Below are 20,544 nucleotides of genomic sequence, written 5' to 3' on the forward strand. Positions count from 1 at the left end.
CATCGTGTGACAACAAACCGAAACAACCTCGGGCTCGCACAAGCCGGTCTGACGACATGATCGAGAAAGTGGAGAGAATTGTTTTGGGGGATCGCCGAATGACTGTTGAACAGATCGCCTCCAGAGTTGGCATTTCTGTGGGTTCTGTGCACACAATCCTACATGACGACCTGAAAATGCGAAAAGTGTCATCCAGGTGGGTGCCACGAATGCTGACGGACGACCACACGGCTGCCCGTGTGACATGTTGCCAAGCAATGTTGACGCGCAACGACAGCATGAATGGGACTTTTCGTCGGTTGTGACAATGGATGAGACTTGGATGCCATTTTTAAATCCAGAAACAAAGCGCCAGTCAGCTCAATGGAAGCACACAGATTCACCGCCACCAAAAAATTTCGGGTAACTGCCAGTGCTGAAAAAATGATGGTGTCCATGTTCTGGGACAGCGAGGGCGTAATCCTTACCCACTGCGTTCCAAAGGGCACTACGGTAACAGGTGCATCCTACGAAAATGTTTTGAAGAACAAATTCCTTCCTGCACTGCAACAAAAACGTCTGGGAAGGGCTGCGCGTGTGCTGTTTCACCAAGACAACGCACTGGCACATCGAGCTAACGTTACGCAACAGTTTCTTCGTGATAACTTTGAAGTGATTCCTCATGCTCCCTACTCACCTGACCTGGCTCCTAGTGACTTTTGGCTTTTTCCAACAATGAAAGACACTCTCCGTGGCCGCACATTCACCAGCCGTGCTGCTATTGCCTCAGCGATTTTCCAGTGGTCAAAACAGACTCCTAAAGAAGCCTTCGCCGCTGCCATGGAATCATGGCGTCAGCGTTGTGAAAAATGTGTACGTCTGCAGGGCGATTACGTCGAGAAGTAACGCCAGTTTCATCGATTTCGGGTGAGTAGTTAATTAGACAAAAAATCGGAGGCCTTAGAACTTGAATGCACCTCGTACTACGAGTATTAACTTCATTAGCTGACAATATTACATACTCACATCGTCTCTACAGATCCTTTAATCATTTTAATACTATTTGCCATATTAAAATTCTTCCTTCTTAGGGAAGTATGATGTAAAAATGACACCATATGTGAGAATCCCTGGTCTGATGTATTAGAGGGCCTGATGGTACTAATCATATCAGATTCGATAAACAAACGGAGATGTCGTCACTACAGCGACACAGCACAGTGATACTCCTGTGTGGAAGCAGTCAGTGCCGCTCCAGCAGGGGAGGCAGCACGTGCCGGGCGCTAAGTGGTGACCGCAGAGGGCCCAGCTGATTGCACAGGGTCAACGGCCGCCTCTCTGTGTCCTGACAATTAATCCACTCAGCCGCCGCCCGCCCCTCGTCCCCTGTGCCACGGCTGTCCCCTGAGGAGAATGTCCGACACGTCCTGGCGTGCAAGTGTCAAGCAAACAGTTCTACTCCCAGTCCATATCTATATCTTTCAGAAATATCGAGATATGCAGAACCCACCCTCCACACCCCTCTAGCCTGCAGATCATCTTTCCTTGGATGGCACACGCAGACACTTGAATACTAAATTAGTTGTTTTGTCGTTTACATAGACAGAGGTTAATGAAAAGTCGGTGAAATCAAAGAGGAGAGAAGCGGATGGTTATGATAAATACAGACAGAGCACAAGCTCCTGTTGCCTGATGTTGCGTCAGGAAATGAACCGCCTTTGCCAAGGTGCCACTTCATTCGTTCTGTTGCTGGAAAGGAAATCAGTGATCCAACACAACCTTGTTGTATACGACATTGTACACAACCGTAACGGGAGGTGAGCTAAAGAGCATTGTGGCAACTGTCGTCATAGGAAAGCTGGATAGGAGCAGGAATGATTAGTGAACAAATTAACACAACAGACAGAAGATTTATTAAACTTGTATTTCTTTCAGCAAATGAAGGTTCGTGAGAAATAAGTAGTAAGGTACAGTGTCCAGCTTCAACGTCACAAGGAATAATCTCAGCGTACTACCATGAGCTAAGGTTACAATGTAGTGCTTCCAAGCACAAGTGGCGTGAGTCGCTGCTGGTAGCCGTCCTATATTGCGGTGGCAGTGGGCGCTAGTGGTGTAGAGCCACTGGAGGTGTGGCATGGTGGGTGTGCCCCAATTGGGTAAGCCAGATCCCACATGACTATTCTCAGTATTGCATGGGAACTATTAATTCTGTTGCCAATCTTGATCTGCACTTATACCACAAACCCTACCCTTTATTAGAAAGTGGAAAGAACTCAGATTGATTTCACTCTTTTTTATATTTTTTATTACACTGCTGACTTCTTTTGCTGTCGACAGTAAGTATTGTTTATCTTCCACTATAGGCCATTTTCGGCTCCATCTCATTATCAAGTGGCAGCTGATGTGATTGAGGACAGACAGCAAACCTGTTCTATCAGCAGCATACGAAGGTCAGTCATTAATTTTCGACAGTTATGCGTAGAATTTGTATAAAAACGGTTTAAAAGCAATAGCGGAACATTAGGTAACGTTCCCATTTCGGCTAATACTTTTGAAACGTTTTACATCATCCATCTTGGGACTATAGACGGTTCAACTTACCGCTTCCGACTGAGATCCTTAGCTGACTGTTATCTCTGGTTTCCTCCAGTCAGTCTGTGAGTGAGGGAGGACACTCAATTGCTAAATGCCGGATGGCGCAGCGCCAACAGGGAAAACAGCCCCCTTGCATACTGCGCAAGAATGAGATGTTATATATTGTTCAACAAGCATAGGAGCGAGTTGTAAACAGCGTCAGTGCAGTGAATCAGTGAGAGCAAGTGGATTGCTGAACCTCGTAACTTTGCCTATGACGGTAAGTCGTCCAGAGAATGACCTATCCGACAATGACTCACGACCCGCACTCACACCTATATTTCAGTCATTACCTCGTCTCTGACCTTCCACACTTCACAGAAGTTTTCCTGCATGTACTGAAGCACTAGCATCTCTTCTTCTAGGAGAGTAGCCTTTCAAGGTAAGTAGCAAATTTTCTGTGATTTTCCGGACGTGGGAGAGGAGACACTTAGGAAGGAAAGCAGTGAGGGTTGGTTGTGAGTCGATTTTGGATAGCACAGTCGATGGAAGAGTTACTACCATCGGGAAAGGTCTCAGCTTTGAGTCCCAGTCCGACAACAGTTTTAATCTGTCAGGCAGCTTCAGATCAGTGCACACTCGCCTGCAGAGTGGAAATGCATTCTAGAACGATGCGAGTTAGTTTCATCTGTCACTTGGCTTCTTTCCGAATTGGTGTCCAGACAGCTTTGAGCAATGACTTCTACAACAGGTACCGGCTCTGTTTACTGAATTATGCACGATGTACACACTGTATCCCAAAATTACCTAGAAGTTTATGGTACAAATGGCTCTGAGCACTATGGAACTTAACATCTGAGGTCATCAGTCCCCTAGACTTAGAAGTACTTAAGCCTAACTAACCTAAGGACATCACACATATCCATGCCCGAGGCAGGATTCGAACCTGCGACCGTAGCGGTCCTGCGGTTCCAGATTGAAGTGCCTAGAACTACTGGGCCACTCCGGCCAGCAAAATTTATATTATTCCCAGTACAGTATACAGAGAGCCCAGAAATGTTTCAAAAAACTTCGAGGGACCCGAAAGGATGTCTTGAGGAACAAATCGAGGATAGGAACCCATGTCCAGGAACGTCATGGCCGGCCGGAGTGGCCTAGTGGTTCTAGGCGCGACACCCTGGAACCACGCGATCGCTACAGTCACAGGTTCGAATCCTGCCTCAGGCATGGATGTTTGTGATATCCTTATGTTAGTTAGGTTTAATTAGTTCTAAGTGCTGAGAGCCATTTGAACCACATGAGCCAGAAACGTCATTCAACGACACTACGGAGCATCGAAGTTATAGGCGGCAGCGCCTGCCATTAGGCCATCCCTTCAGCAGCAAAAGTGACTTTGTATGCTAATGGACCGTAGCCGGAACGTCTCGCAATGTTGTTTGTTATTCAATGCCAGTGGACAAGACAGAGACAGCTGCTGCATAGACAGGCCTTGCCTACTATGAAGGCCATTCATGGTGGATGACAGTTTCAGACGAGGACTTCCATTGGCTGTTTATTTTTGTCCTGGAACCCCGTAAAATCTCCAGTGTTTTTCAGTATTCGGGAGAACTATAAACTGCATATGGAAAACTGTATCTGAAAGAGTTATCCACCATGGCAACGGAGCATCGCATTCATAGAATAGAAAGCATGCCCACGCAGCAATTTTGTCCATCCTCTCCACTGGCGATCGTAGAAATCAGCCGCGATCAGTGAATAACATATAACACTGCCAGACGTTTCGCCTACAGTCCACTAGTGTACAAAGTCACAGTTCTTTATGAAGGATTTGCCTAGTGGCAGGCGCCATCGCCTATAACTTCGACGCTCTGTACTGTCGTTGGACGAACGTTTCTGGACACAGGTTTGTGTCCTCGATTTGTCCCTCGAAACACCCTCTAAGGCCCTCGATGTTTGTCGCAACATTTCTGGGACGCCCTGTATAAGCACAGCACACTAAGATACCTACTAAGATTGTGTCGGATCTCCTTTTCACCAGTGCAGCGGAGCAACTCCACGTGGCATGGACTCAACAAGTCATTGGAAGTCCACTGGAGAAATATTGAGCTACTATGCCTCTACAGCCGTCCATAACTGTGTAAGTGTTGCCAGCGCACCATTTCCTGCGTGAACTCGTCTCTCGATCATTTCCCAAAAATGTCCGATGCGACTCATATCGGGTGATCTGGGTCGCCAGATCATTAGTTCGGATTCTTCAAACCAGTCGCGAACAACTGTGGCCTGCTGACATGTTGCATTGTCATGCATGGAAATTCCATCGATGTTTGGGAACAGGATATCCACAAATGGCTGCAAATGGTGTTCAGATTGTGAATATAATAATTTCCAGGGAATCATCGCTTCAGCTGGACCAGAGGCCCCAGTCAGTTCCACGTAAACATAGCCCTCACAATTACGGAGTAACCACCGGCTTGCACAGACTTGTTGACATTTTGGATCCATGGCTTCGTGACTGCTACCATCAGCTCTTATTGGCTGAAATCGGGGCTCATCTGACCAGGTCACCGTTTTCCAGACGTATAGGGTCAAGCCGATGTGGTCACGAGCCCTGCAGGCGTTGTCGTGCTGTTAGCAATGGCTTCATCTGCTGCCGTAGCCCATTAACGCCAGATTTCGCCGCTCTGTCCTAAAGGATACGTTTATCGCACGTCACACATCTATTTTAGCGATTATTTCACGCGGTGTTGCTTGTCTGTTAGCACTGACAACTTTACGCAAGCGCCGCTGCTTTCGATCGATAAGTGAAGGCCGTCGGCTACTGTGATGTCCGTGGTGATAGGTAATACTTGAAATGTGGTATCCTCAGCGCACACTTGACCTTTGGGAACTCGGAATATTGCATTCCCTAACGATTTTCGAACTGCAATGTCAAATGCGTCTAGCTCCAAGTACCATTTCATTTTCGAGGTCCTTTAATTCCCATCGTCTGGCCTTAATCATGTCGGAATCACCTAAATACGAATGACAGCTCCGCGAATTCACTGCTGTTTTATACATTGTGCTCGCGATATTATCACCGTCTGTAGCTGTGCACATTGCTGTCCCACGAATTCTGTCATCTCAGTGTAGGGAAATCTTCGTTAATTGATATAATTTTTTGGGCTTCAGTTTCAATGTGCAGTGGTGTATGTACGAGGGTAATCCCAAAAATAAGGTCTCCTGTTTTTTTTTTGTTTTTTTTTTTTTTGTTTGGCTGTTGATCACACTGTCATGAAGAGTGCTTCACGCGCTGTGTGTAAATATGCGCACGCCACGTTGAGGTGCTCGGTCTTGTCTTGGCAGCTGTTGAGAATGGAGCTCCCGTTGGATGTTACCGCCAAGTGAGAATTGCGCGCAGTTATTCGGTTCTTGAACGCAAAGGGCACTGCGGCGATTGAAATCCATCGCCAATTGACGGAAGTGTATGGTGAGTCGTGCATGGATGTCAAAAATGTTGGTAAGTGGTGTAGAGAGGTTGCAGCTGGTCGAACCGAAATTCACAACGAACAAAGGAGAGAGAGACTGTCAGTTTCTGAGGAGACAGTGTTGAAAGTTGAGCAAAGCATGCGTGAAGATCGGCCGCTCACCCTGGATGATCTCTGCACGTTGATTCTTGAGACTTCCCGAAGCACCGCTCACAGAATTTTAACGGAAACATTGAACTACCGGAAGTGTGTCCAAGATTGGTGCCACGCATGCTGTCTGAGGACCACATACGGCAACGAGTTGATGCTTCCCGCGCATTTCTTCACCGCCTTGCAGCCGAATTGGACTACTTTCTGGACTCAATTGTCACGGGTGACGAAACTTGGGCATACCACTTTACACCTGTGACCAAGCAACAATCACGCCAGTGGCGGCATCCTTCTTCGCCAAAGCAACGTAAATTCACACAAACACAGTCTGCCGGTAAAGTCATGATTACCGTTTTTTGGGATCGGAAAGGGGTATTGTTCGTCGACTTTATTCCCACTGGGACCACAATTAACGCTGACAGGTACTGTGAGACTCTGAGAAAACTCAAACGGGCAATTCAGAACCGGAGAAGAGGAATGTTGAGCAAGGGCGTACACATTCTCCATGACAACGCTCACCCACATATCGCTCGGCAAACCGTTGCTCTCCTGCAACAGTTTCAGTGGAACATAATTATTCATCCACCCTATAGTGCTGACTTGGCGCCCTGTGACTATCACATGTTCCCTACGTTAAAAGAACATTTGGCCGGAAAGCGATTCAGCTCCGACGACGAGGTGAAATAAGAGGTTAATAACTTTCTGGACAGCATGGCGGCGAGCTGGTATGACATGGGCATACAAAAACTGCCACAGAGTCAACAAAAATGCATCCACAGAAATGGTGATTATGTCGAAAAACAGATAAATGTACAAGCTGTAAACTGATGTACACCATTGTAGAAATAAACAGGTCTTCGTACTCATAAAAAATAGGAGACCTTACTGAGCCCTGGTAAAAATTGCTGTTTTGAAGAGCGCGCCGCAGCGCGTAGTGTGAAGCTGTGGCCCTCCATTTCTGGCGGCGGCGAAGCTGTGGCAATCGCAGCTTTGGTGTCTCCCTCTGGTGTGAAAGGGGAAAGGTAGCCTGTTCAGGAGAATTTAAGGGGCGCTATGAGCTCGGCAGAGGGGGTCAGTCTGTCAGTCTCGGCGAGTCTGGTCAGTTGGTCAGACGGGTCAGTGTGGGGCAGTGTCTGTCTGTCGTCCGAAGTGCTAGTACGTGTTAGGCCGCCAGTCTGCTCGAGTTTGTTCAGGCAATGGTCATTGGCGGTTGGATCGATCGGTTGGTCGGTCGAGCACTGGGACACAAGATGATTTGTCCGTCTTGAGCGTCGGCGCATGTGAGGTCTCCACGTGAGTCCAGTGGGCCGCGCCGCATAGCGAGGGGTAGTGGCTTCGCGGTCGACACGAGAGCAACAGGAGTCAACCCACGACATCGGTCTGGTCGGAGCGTGCTGCGACGCCGTGAGACGGAAGATCGGCGCGCCTTCCTGCGTCCGTTGAAGCGGCTGGCAGCGGACGGTTCGGGAGAGCGTTTTTGAGGTGCTGCGCCAGGTCTTCGCCAGAAATCACAGATATTAGAAGTTAAGTGATTCGTGATAAGTTGTTTCGTTACTTGTTAAATTCTACTTCTTTTCTTGGTCAGTCTGTCGTTCCCAGCTTGCTCCTTTGTCTCTCGTCCGCATTTGTTAGGCAGTTAGTATCTATCTGTCTGTCTGGCGGTCTGCCTTACGTTAATAGCTGCCTTTGTCATTTTTGTCGGATTCGGTGTTAACAAAATTGTTGCTTAAGGTGTAAAGGCCGAATTCCTGGAATATGTTTTTATCTTGCCTATCATCTTGAGAGGCGGTATATGTGTAATGTGGAGCATGTTTGCACATTTTATGTAACACTGCATTTCATGGGTTTTTATTTTAATGGTCATTTTAGAATATAAAGTTGCCACACTTCCACCGTAAGAGTTCTTTTAAAAACAAGTTGCACTTGTCAAAACTGAATGTTTGTCAGAAGTAATAAATTTCGCTACACTCTGACTTAATTTAGCAAAAGAATTAATAAAACCGGAAAATTGAAAGTTAATTTAGTGACTGAAATTAATAGTGAACTTTGTTTCTGAAGCACTACGAAATAAAATAAATTAAAATAAGGTTAGTCTTTGGCTACCTCAACAATAATTTTAATGTAGGTGGCAAATAATTTTAATGTGAGTGTTTTGTACCATTTCCATCCCTCTTATGGCGTGCATAGTTTGTGTGTTTGTGTGAGTTGTTAAAATGTTTAGTTTAAAGTAATCTGGTGTGTTGCAGATTTGCACCAGTGTAGTCTTTCAGAGGTTGTTGTGAGCGGTCGTGACTACGGCCGTGTTGAAAGGGAGCGGCAAAGTTCTCAGCCCGAAAGCTCATACTATAAAAAAAATAAAAAATAAATTGTTATTTCTGCTTCTGAATAATTTGTAAATTGATATTCACAGTGTGCCTTCTGATTATGATTTGAAATCTGTTTACAAAAAATAGGGGCTTTTAGGAAAAAGAATTTCCATTTATTGAAAAAAATTTAATTTGTTTTCATCAGTTACCCACTGGCAACTACTTCCACGATCGCATAGTGTGATTAAATGTGGTAATGTTCTTGATGAATCGCTAGTAAATAAAGAAAATTCTTTAATAAAAGATTTTGACAGTGAAGTTCACGGTTCACTTACTTTTGGGATTACCCTCGTAACGGTTATTCCTTGGTCTACACAGGTTTGATGTGGCATGTAATTCCCTCACGGGATGCCACCGCAGTCTGCATTAATGGTATGGATCTAGTAGTGCTGCACCTGTTCAATAGTTGTCGCTCGCGCTTTGTCGCGGTGACAGGTGGCGGCAGGAGCGAAATCGTAATTAGGTATCCAGCCAGCCAGTCTTCGCTTCCGTTCTAATAAGGCACGCCAGCGGCGGAGCAGGTAAGGCGCGCTCATTCTGTCCGCCGGATGAATGCGACGCGCCCAGGCCGGTCCGTCTCTTTATCGCTAATTAAATCTCCCCCTGATTAATAGAGCAGATGTCTTCGCCAGTGCCGGAGCAGACAATTTCCACCGGGCCGTCTCGTCCTTAGGGAGAGGAGACGCCCCGCTCCGCGGTATTCCATTAATTTGGGCCCAATGGTGGCGCCAGTGATTCTCAAAGGACCAAACCGTAATAACCTCTGCTCAGACGTCACCCGCTACCGACGGAGGAAGTTCACGACGATTTGCATTGGATTCGATTCCTGCACACCTAAGAACCTATTCCTTTTCTGCTCTTTTCTGCCTATTCCCTTTAGCTTTTCGGTCAATATAGATACTTCTTTCGCTGTCAAATAAATCCGAACAGATTGCTTCAAGAAGATTGTAATACTTCCAATTCGAAAGGAAGCAGATGTTGATAGGTGTCGTTTTAACCGAACTACCAGTTTAATAAGACATGGTTATAAAACACGAACACGAATTCTTTCCAGAAGTTTGGAAAACTTGGTGTAGCTGACCTCAGACAAGATCAGCTAGGATTCAGGAGAAATGTAGGAAGATGCGAGGCAACAGTGAACCTACTTCTCTTAAAGGAGAAGTTAGGGGATGGTAAATCTACGTTCATAGCAATTGTAGACTTAGAGCAAGCATTTGACAGTGTTGACTGGAAAATCCTGTTTGAAAATCTGAAGGTAATAGGGCTAAAGTACAGGGAACAAAAGGCTATTGTACAGAAACCAGGCTTTCGAAATGTGGTGCTACAGAAGAATGCTGAAGATTAGATAGGTAGATCACATAACTAATGAGGAGGTACTGAATAGAATTGGAGAGAAGAGACGTTTGTGGCACAACTTGACTAGAAGAAGGGACCGGTTGGTTGGACATGTTCTGAGGCATCAAAGGATCACCAATTTAGTGCTGGAGGGCAGCGTGGTGGGTAAAAATCGTAGGGGGAGACCAAGAGATGAATACACTAAGCAGATTCAGAAGGATGTAGGTTGCAGTAGGTACTGGGAGATGAAGAAGCTTCCACAGGATAGAGTAGCATGGAGAGCTGCATGAAACCAGTCTCAGGACTGAAGACCACAACAAAAACAACACAGAAACCAGACAGCGGTTACAAAAGTCCAGGTGCATGGAAGGGGAGCAATGGTTGAGAAGGGAGTGAGACAGGGTTGTAGCCTAGCCCGGATGTTATTCAGTCTGTACACTAAGCAAGCAGTAAAGGTAACGAAAGAAGAATATTCAGTAGGAACTTTATGAGAGAAGAAAGAAAAGCTCTGAGGTTTGCCGGTAACTTCGTAATTCTCTGAGATACAGCAAAATACTCGGAACAGCAGTTAAGCGGAATGGGCAATGTCTTGAAACAAGAATAATAGCAAAACAAAACTAATGGAATGTAGTCTAATTAAATCAGGTGATGCAGAGGGAATTAGATTAGGAAACGAGAAACTTAAAGTAGAAGATGAATTTTGCTATTCGTGCAGCAAAACTAACTAATGATGGCTCCCAATAGAGAGGATATAAAATGTAGACTGGCAGTGGCAAGGAAAGACTTTCTAAAGAAGACAAATTCCTTAACGTCGAATATAGATTTAGGTGTAAGGTAGTCTTTCTGAAAGTATTTGCATGGAGTGTAGTGATACGTGGACAATAAACAGTTCGCACTAGAAGAAAATAGAAGTTTTGAAACGTGATGCTACTGATGAATAGAACTGGGGTAAAAAGAAATTGTGAAACAACTTGACTAGAAGAAGGAATCGGTTGATATATCACATTCTGAGACATCAAAGGAACAGTAGTTTGGTACTGGAGGGAAGTGTATGCGTGTACGTGTGTGTGTGTGTGTGTGTGTGTGTGTGTGTTTGGAGGGGTAAAATCTGTAGAAGGAGACGAACAGATGAATACAATAAGCAGATTCAGGAGGATGTATATAGCAGTAGTTATTCGGAAATGAAGAGTCTTGAGCACGATAGAGTAGCAGAGAGAGCTGCATCAGACTAGTCTTCGAAATGCAGATCACAAAGAAAAAGGAAAAAGACAGTTGGTTTGAACGTCAACGTTATGTACGAGGTGAACTGAACGGAATGGATAGTGTCTCGAAAAGAACATCATCAAACCGAGGATAATGATCTGTATGGAACTAAATCAGTCCATGGTGAGGGAAATAAGTTAGGGAAGAGACGGTAAAGGTATGAGAAGAGTTTCGTTAGTTGCACAGAAAAGTATCTCCTGAAGGCCGAGGTGGAGAGGACATAAAGTTCAGACTAACAATGGCAGACAAAAATTACTGAAAAAGAAGAAAGTGTTAGCACCCAAATTAAATTTGTTTGGAAGGTTTTCTGAAAGTATTTCTCTCAGTGTTGCCTTTTACCGAGGTGAAACATGAATGGTAAGTCATTCAGTGAGGTAGAAGCTTTCGAAATGCTACAAAATAATGTTTAATATGAGGATATATATATCAGATAACAAAGGAGCAAGTACTGCATCGAGTAGTAGGAGAAAAATATGACAAAACTCGACTATAAGAATGGATCGGTTAAGAGTAAACATCATGAGGCATAAAGGAATCTTCAATTTGATAATGGAGCGAAGTGTCGGGGGTAAAAATAATAAAGCAGTTGCCAGGTGAAAACAGTAAGAGGACTTCCATTAATTACGTAAGCTCAAATTTGAGTGGGAGGGGGGGGGGCGGCGAGAGGCATTCTACAAAGCATCACCAAATCTCATTTAAAGGTTGGGCGGTAGGGGAGGGCTACGATAATCTGACAAGGAGTTTCAGTTTTATTTAGGCTTAACAACTCCTTTCTATTCCTTATGTTAGCATCAAGACACCATTTCTCGTAACCAGTAACGCTTCACGGTAGGAATGGTCGGTTTTGTTCAGAATCAAATTAATGACGTCTTTGTACAAGGAGTTTCTGCTTTATTTAGGCTCAACCATTCTTTTCTTTTCCTTATGTGAGCATGAAGACACCATTTCTCAAAAATGGTTCAAATGGCCATCAGTCCCCTAAGAACTACTTAAATCTAACTAACCTAAGGACATCACACACATCCATGCCCGAGGCAGGATTCGAACCTGCGACCGTAGCAGCAGCCCGGTTCCCGACTGAGGCGCCTATAACTACTCGGCCACAACGGCTGGCACACCATTTCTTGTCACTAGTAACGCTTCAGGGTAGGAATGGTCGGAGTTGTTCATAAGTAAATTTGATGACGAGGAAGCAGACATGCACATACGGTCAGCCGCTGATTTTTGTGCTGCCGCACCCATACACTGGATATTTTTAACCTTCCCCGCTGCGTGAAAATATTGCGCGATAGCGGAATGAATACAGTTCACGAAATTTGCCTCTTCTCGAGTATACTGACGTGGATGAGAGGGAATTAATACGTTTAAACGATCTTCATCAATCACCGAAGGTCTTCCTGAAGGAAGACTAACATCAAAACGAGCCCCCTTAAAACAGAATACCAGCTTCCTGCGGTTCTCTGTCCAGTGGCGTTATTCCCATTCATGCTGCAAATGTTTCTGGCTGCAATCTTCCGGTTTCTCCACTTGGCACTCCATTTTCTAGAATCCACAGCTCCACTCACTATTTCCAAATACCCAAAACACAATATGTAATTCAAATACCAACAGCCAACTAGAAATAAAAACTGACACTCGATCAATAAACCCATAGTTAGCGGAATACCCAAAATCCTAAACGAAAGAGCTACGAACTTATTGACCTAACCTTATTATTATAACAGATAATATTTTGTTTTATATAATTAATTCCGATCATATAGAGCATTAAAGTGCCCATCAGTCTTTATGGCCTCTGCGAATTGAACTGAATGCCTTGCACGTGTGTATCCTCGGGATTCTGCGATGTGAAAAAAGTGTCGCACAAGTGTCTGACTTCAATATCGGATTTCTCTGCCGCGCCGGTCGAAATCACTGCATGTCGGTCAGTCAGTCATTCGTGATATTCTACAAACGCATACAAAGCCAATGATATTGCGATTAACACGAATTTGCGTCAAAAGTCTTACAATGTGTACGTTAAGTGCCGTGCCGACAAGTCGAAACGCACGTGGAAGGATGAAGCTAACCGTTTGTGGAAGGAAGCTAAGCCGAACACCAACAAGAATTCGTTAGTGATTGTATAACTAAAGAGTGTGAAAAGCTACGTAGTGGTACGGTTCACATGAACGTACAAACAATGGCGTCTTTCATCTGCAAAATAAGTAAAGTGGCGGTGACATTTAATGTACACAAAATTATTCAGCTGCTCCTACCTATAGATCAATGCAACCCGCAATGCCTTCAAAAATCATGGGTGACTTTTTTATATTCTCTCGCTCTCTACGCAAAAACTGTAAGTCCTATTGGAAAATAATCAACAGGACCTTTTTGCAGAATATTTAACATAGTTAAATTTTGAATCAGTATACGCTTGAGACCATGATTCCTCGAGTTCTTCAAGAAAAGCGCGTTCGAAAGTCACTTTTGTTCGTTTCTCTTGAATAATTCGAAAACATGGCCTCCAGCGAAAACGTATCCCAGTACCATGTTTAACCACATTAAATTTTCTACAAAGGAGGTCCGGTTCGTTTTTTTTTTTTTTTGGAAGACTAATAGTTTGCATGATAATGAGTGAGAAAATATTAAAGCCTCTTAGTGTGGCTCTTGAATAAAATTCATAGATAGGGCCAGCTCGATCAGCCTGTATATTAATACCAATAAAAGAACCTTCAACATCGCAGCGTGTCAGTAATCGTTGGTTACTATATTAAAAAACTAAAAACCCGCCTCGATTGCGAGACAAGCACCTAGTGTTAAGTGTCAACCCAGGTTTCGGCGTAAATAACTACACTTTCTTCAGGACAACAATAAAACCCGCAAGTGCCTAACAAGCCCTTGTCAATGATTAAAAGAACACCACAGCTATACATTTATAAACGAAAATGAAAAGGAAAACACAAACAGTACATATGTACAAAGTCAAAACCTCTACTTAACTTAATGGTGTACTCTCCACCTCACACCGACCTATGTTTGATGGGCCATGACCCGATATTTTAATCATTTACAAAGGTCTTCTTGGGCACTTGTGGGTTTTATTATTGTTCTGAAGAAGGTGTAGCTACCTACGCCAAAACCTGGGTTAACACTTAACACTACGTGCTTTTTTCGCAATCGAGGCGGGTTTTTAGTTTTTTTAATATAAAAATACCAATAAAGCCAAATTTTTAAGGGATCCGTCAATACGGTTAGTATCATTGGAGGAGCATTTTTGTCCATATGTCTCTGTCTGTCTGTCTGTCCATCCAATTACTACTTAGGGTTGGCCCGTTCAAAATACAGTATTTTTAATCCTGTGGTAAAAACACTGTTGAATATAGTTTACAAATAGAACATGGCTTTATTGAAGAGTTTTAACCAATAATTAAAGCAAGTAAAAAGTTTTATATTTACGTATTTTCACCCAAATATGAGATGAACAGCAGGTAAGGGGGACGCGGAGGGGGTCCCACCATATCTCACCTAATCTCGCCATGAGTGAATGGAGGGCCCAAATTTTCTGACAATTTCTCACATAATAAATGGACGTCCCCCAAGCAGGTTCAAATGGACCTTGGTTGTGGTAATTCGCAGAGATGAAAAGGGCTGCATGGGGCACAGTATCGTGCAGAGCTGCATGATACGATTCTTCCCACTGAAGACCCCAACAACAACGACATTGTTACCTTGCCAGATACACACCACAGTTATTATATATTTTTTCTGTCCTACATTACTGGTTTATTTATTTAGTCGTATGGTGATTTTATACAATATACAGTTGATACAAGGCAAATGATTTTATACCATATACATATGATATAAGACAAGATTAAACCTGAAAGTCCGTGTTTTTCAACCTGTTAATTAAGCTGTGTGTGAGAGTGAACAAGTCATCGGGAATTCCAGGGTATGAATGAAGTGGACAGCGTTAGACTAAATGTTCAACTGTTTGCTCTTCTTGATTACATTCAAACATTGGTGAACTGATCCAGCCCCATTTGTACCTGAAGTAGCTACAACAACCATGTCCAGTCTTTAACCTGTTGATGCGGCACCAACGTTTCCTCGGTAGGTCAAAACCTTTTGGTTTCTTTGTGGGATCGAGGTGATGGGCTCTTGTTCCCAATGTTTTTGTTGACCATTCATGCTTGCAGCTTTCATTTAGATCAAAATCATCCGCGATGAGCTGCAGTAACACTTGCTGCTCTTCTTGATCGCAATCGTTGCTGTGGCGGATGACAAAATTCCTAGTGCAGTGGTAGAGAAGGTGATGCAGAGATTTTCTTGGCCTCCCTCAGTAGATCCTGTTTCCACCTTAAGTGAGGTGGAGGGATGTGACTCAGTACAGGTAACCAGTGGCATGGGGTTGATTCGATGGAACCAGTAATGCAGCGCATTGTGTCGTTAAGTTTTGTGTTTACATTCTTCACGTGTACACTTTCCAACCAGACAGGTGCACAGTACTCGGCAGCAGAGTACACAAGACTGACACCAGTTAAACGCAGACAGTCAGCAGAGGTTCCCCAGGTGGTACCACTGAGCTTATGTAGTATGTTGTTCCTTGCAGCAACTTTATGAGAAAGTTTGGTGATGTGCTCTTTGCAGTTCAGGGTTCTATCTAGAGTGATTCCGAGATATTTTGGGAAAGGATTGTGCCTCAACGTTTGTCCATTGAGCAGAACTCTTGCTTTGTAGTTCGCAGCACGATTCGCTAGATGGAAACAACAGACTTCAGTTTTTGATGTGCTTGGGATCAATCTCCAGGTCTTAAAGAAAGTTGACGTCTTCTCCAGATCCTCCGTAAGAATTCGTTCACCATCTGATGCTAATTCCTTACGAAATTTACACACATAGTAGGTTTTTTAATTGCTTATTATAGACTTAAAATAGTGTCTCTTATAAATGTGGTCCATACGTCATGTATGGTATTTAAACGTATTTTTTACAAGCAACAGGATTCTATTTCGTTGTAGTGTAGCAGAAACGTGATTACGCTCTCACTCTCAATTAATTCACCTCTGCACAGGCACATACTGCGGAAATGTGCCTGAAATTTACATGAGTAATTGGCACACGACTGGATTCACTTGTACACCGTAGGAGAATTCATGATGCTACCTTGAGACCCATCATGATATACAGATTCTGTGAGGAAACTTTTAAAGAAACAGAGTTGCAGCACAGTTGGTGTAAAACAAAGCCTAGTACAGCTTAGGATTGTACAGTATGGACAGCTGCCTTAGTTCTCTCAAGGGAATTTCTGAGGCCGTATACGACTACCGTAGCAAAACCTCATCAGAATTCTTCTCATGAAATCTAAATATATTCAGGTCATGTCTAAAGCTTGTTAGTGACACAAAAGATAGCATCTACACGCTCAAGGACGACAGAGAAAGTGGAACTGAGATTAGGAAAGCGAAAGCAGGAATGCTGAACGACACTTTCAAAGGAGAATATAAAACTGCTGCCACAGCTCATTTTTCGCTCCACTAGATAGCTGAACTGGCTCAAACTGAAACAAGCTTAAGGCCTGATGGAAATCCTATTAGATTCTACAAAGAACCTACGGCTGAGTTAATCCCTTTTTTAACCAAAAATACCGAAAATCAGACATGCGCTCAGCAGCTAGAAGGTCATAGAAGCCTACAAGACGTGGAACAGAAGTGATACACAGAAGTACCGTCCAATATCCTTGACACCCAGCTCTTCTAAATCCAAAAACATTTTATCAGATCAAACTTGTTAAGGCGCAAAGAAAACCTCCATCGAGAATAAAAAACCTCCGTATCAGCTAGCGTGGATTAGTGAAACTTTCTAAATTCGAGCATATAGCACGTGACATCCAGAAAGCCAGGGATCTTTGCAGTAATGTAGTTACCTTATTTGTTGTCTGTCGGAAAGCACTTGTCATGGTACCACACCTACGCTTATTGAGGGAAATACGATCGTACAGGTTACCAAACGCAATGTGTAAGTGGAATGAAGATTTATTGTTAGGGAAGATACAGCATGTTTTCTCGAATGGAGAGTCATTGACATATGTAAGAAATTCTGTTGTGTTCCAGGGAAGTGTGATGAGACTGTTATTGTTCGTGTTGTATCGGAATGACCTGTCGGACAATAGTGAGTGTATAATATTAGCAGAAACCTAACAGTCCATGCACGCAATACTCTTACGTGCAGTGTCTGAAAATGTTGCGGAATTGTTCACTCTGGTCTTCATTAAGTGTCAAAATGGTTCAAAGGTTAGAAAATTGTTTTACAGGTGTAGTTCACAAAACGTAAAAACATGGTATAGTGGATTACATTTCAGCAGCTCTTCATAAGTGCTTTACTTCGCCGAGTTTCCACTTAAAGCAGTTCCAGAATCATCGGTGAATGTGTAGTAGCCAAGCAGCTGAAAGAAAACTTCTCCTTGGGTCACGGCCTAACACATTAGCAGCCCAGTATCACAAACGTTTCGCAATGACGACTGTATAGAACACAGTATATCGATGACACTACAGGAGCATTATCTATGCACGTGAACTATCGGCTCTGACGAATGGCGTGCATTAAAAAGTGGCCCATCAGCATCGTAAGTCATACTATATTTTATTTTTATTTTTTTTTTCTCTCACCTGCGTTAAGTGAATCAGAGGTCCTCGTCGTCTGAAGGGCGCTCACAGTCTGGATTAACAGGTCTGCAACAAACACAAGAAATCACGTCGTTATTACTGCTTTATTTTACTTAAGTAAAAGCCGCACTACTGCACAGTGAAGCTGGAACATAATAAAGACGCCATGTACCAAACACCAAATGTTCAATCAGGATGAAGTGTGCTACACGGATGGATATGCGAATGATTAGCACTTCAGCATACCCAACCAACCCCATGCAAAGTGCGTACTTATGCACGCTACTATATAAAGACAAGACGTTGTTTACAGTTGTTACCAAAAATCCCGAAACGTTCTAGGCAGATTTACTTCAAGTTTTTAGGCGCTACCCTTCCTCTAATAAGCAAATAACACAGACGTCTGGTCAATGGTGGCCGAGCAACTGGCTCGTCACAATACGCCAGTCACCACTCTTGATGAACTGTGGTATCGTGTTGAAGCTGCATGGGCAGCGGTACCTTCAGTTTCTAGAAGACAGATATCTGTAGGTTTTATAGCAGCCGTATTTCTGTTTATATTGTCCACGCACCTTGCTTGTGTACTACCGATATCGACGCGGCGATCAGTTAAAGATAAGGAAGGAACCAGAGCAGTGTGAACACGAAGCGCGTGTCACTACGCTGCGCGGCGGCTAGGTACAGGCAATGTAAACATGAATTAAGTATAGTCACACGTTTTCTCTCTTACGTTACCATAACGAAGGTAGTGGTAGTAAATAAAAACTAACATCAAATAAAATGTTTTTCCCTTACTACAAAATTATCGACTTACCATGTAATTTTGTTGTTCGTTAACTGTTTCTTCCTCCTACAACAATATCATAACGAAAATTAACTTCAGATTATTTTCCTTTTCAATGACAGTACCGTAACGAAAATGAAATTACTTTGTTTCCTGTTACGCCGATACTACAATAAGTGTTCGAAATGCCCACTATTCGATTCGACACATGCTCGGAAATTGGGAAATTTCTGGTAATAGCCTATGGCACCAAACTGCTAAGGTCATCGGTCCCTAAGCTCACACAGTACTTACTCTAACTTAACTAACATACGCTAAGGACAGCACACACACCCATGCCCGAGGGAGGACTCGAACCTCCGACGGGGGGAGCTCCGCGGACCGTCACAAGGCGCCTAAGATCGCGCAGCTACCCGGCCCCGCACACATGCTTCATTACGACGAAACCATTTTGGTCGCACTCGTTCACACACACGCACATTTGCCTTTATGTTATTGGCAACACCGAAAATACTCTGCGTACGTTCGTCCACATGATTTATTTGCTGAGCCTAAAAAAGTTCCTTCTAATGGCCCCGCATGTAAAGCTCCAGTGGATTTAAATCAGGGCTGCGTGCTGGCCACCGACGTAGACCACAATCTCCTGGAAATCGTCTATTCATAAATCTTCGTTCTCTGTTACTAATTTGGGATGGAGCACCATCGTGGAGGAACCATATGTTATGACGTACGGCTAGCGGCATATTTTTTTTAATAAAGCAAGTAGCAATGTTTCCCCTACAAAGGTTCGGTAAATGTTACGAGTCAATCGTCCAGGTAAAACGTAAGGCCCAGTACTGTAATCACCGATTTAAACAGCCGATGCATTTAAGGAAAAATGACACTGAAAATGTGTTGCTTGTTTACAAAATCATTTGTAATGAAAACCACTTTGAGAATTTTCAGCGCGGAGGAAAATCTTGCTCTTCCAACGCTTCTACGCGTTGAATATGGTACACTTGCAGGAGCTCCTATTTCAAAGTTGGTTGAACGACAGTATGTGATACATCCACTTGGCAAGCGATCCTTCTAGTGGCTGAGTGGGATCTTCCCGTATGCGGTCCACAGTTTGTTCCTCAGCTTCCCACCTACGTCCTTCGCGAAGTGGGCTTCTGCCTTCCGCCTGGAGTAGTAAAGAGCAAATATCTCTCAATCTACGCAAATTAAGTACGTAGTCGTAAGTTGTATTTTGTCATGATTTGCTTAATAACAGAACGAAATGATATCAGAACGGGCAATACGTTTCGCATACAGATAAAAATAACTACTGTACTTTCTAACGAATGAGTCGCAAAATAATCGGGTAAATGTAGAGAATTATGACGATTCCAACCTTTGGTGAACAGCGACAAATGTCGATCCTGCGGAATGTTTTCGCTGTGGGAAGCTTCTGGATAAATTCGCACAGCTACCCTCGCAATACCTTTTGCCTCGCATACATAAATGAATATCGCAGAGCTGGACTGCAGATTTCATTTGAAAAAACCGTGTATATGTCTAATCATAGAAATAACAAGAAAAATCTTATTACTAAATACGGCAATATTAAGAGAGTAGAAAAATTTAAGTATTTAGGTGAAATAATTCAAGTGAATGGTTTAGACAAGAGTGCAAACCAGGCGAGAGCAAGGAAAATGGAATTTGCTTTTCAAAAAACCAAAGACATATATAACAAAAAAAAACATTTCGATTCAAGCTAAATTAAGACATTATAAAACTGTCATTAGACCAGAATGCCTGTATGCATCGGAGTGCCTAACTCTTAACAAAAAGGGGGAAATAGAAAACATGGAAAGGAAAGAAAGGAAAATTTTGAGAAAAATATTAGGACCGAGAAAGATTGGAGAAGAGTACAAGCTAAAGAGTAATAAGGAAATATACAAAACTATTGAGAAAGTGAGTGATGCAATGCGTAAACGCAGACTAACGTTTTATGGTCACCTGTCGAG

The 20,544-nt window shown here is 43.4% G+C and overlaps 1 protein-coding gene across 2 annotated transcripts in view; it reads right to left on the reverse strand.

Annotated features, from left to right (window-relative positions):
* LOC126210221 (connectin-like) overlaps positions 1–20,544 on the reverse strand; it is an 802,365-nt gene that overhangs the window by 231,168 nt on the left and 550,653 nt on the right. For both annotated transcript variants that reach the window (XM_049939403.1, XM_049939402.1), the window contains one exon: positions 17,776–17,838. The gene's annotated coding sequence lies outside the window, so the exon portion shown is untranslated. The remainder of the gene's footprint in view (positions 1–17,775; positions 17,839–20,544) is intronic.

Source organism: Schistocerca nitens, chromosome 10 (genome assembly GCF_023898315.1).
Source record: "Schistocerca nitens isolate TAMUIC-IGC-003100 chromosome 10, iqSchNite1.1, whole genome shotgun sequence".
Taxonomy (NCBI): domain Eukaryota; kingdom Metazoa; phylum Arthropoda; class Insecta; order Orthoptera; family Acrididae; genus Schistocerca; species Schistocerca nitens.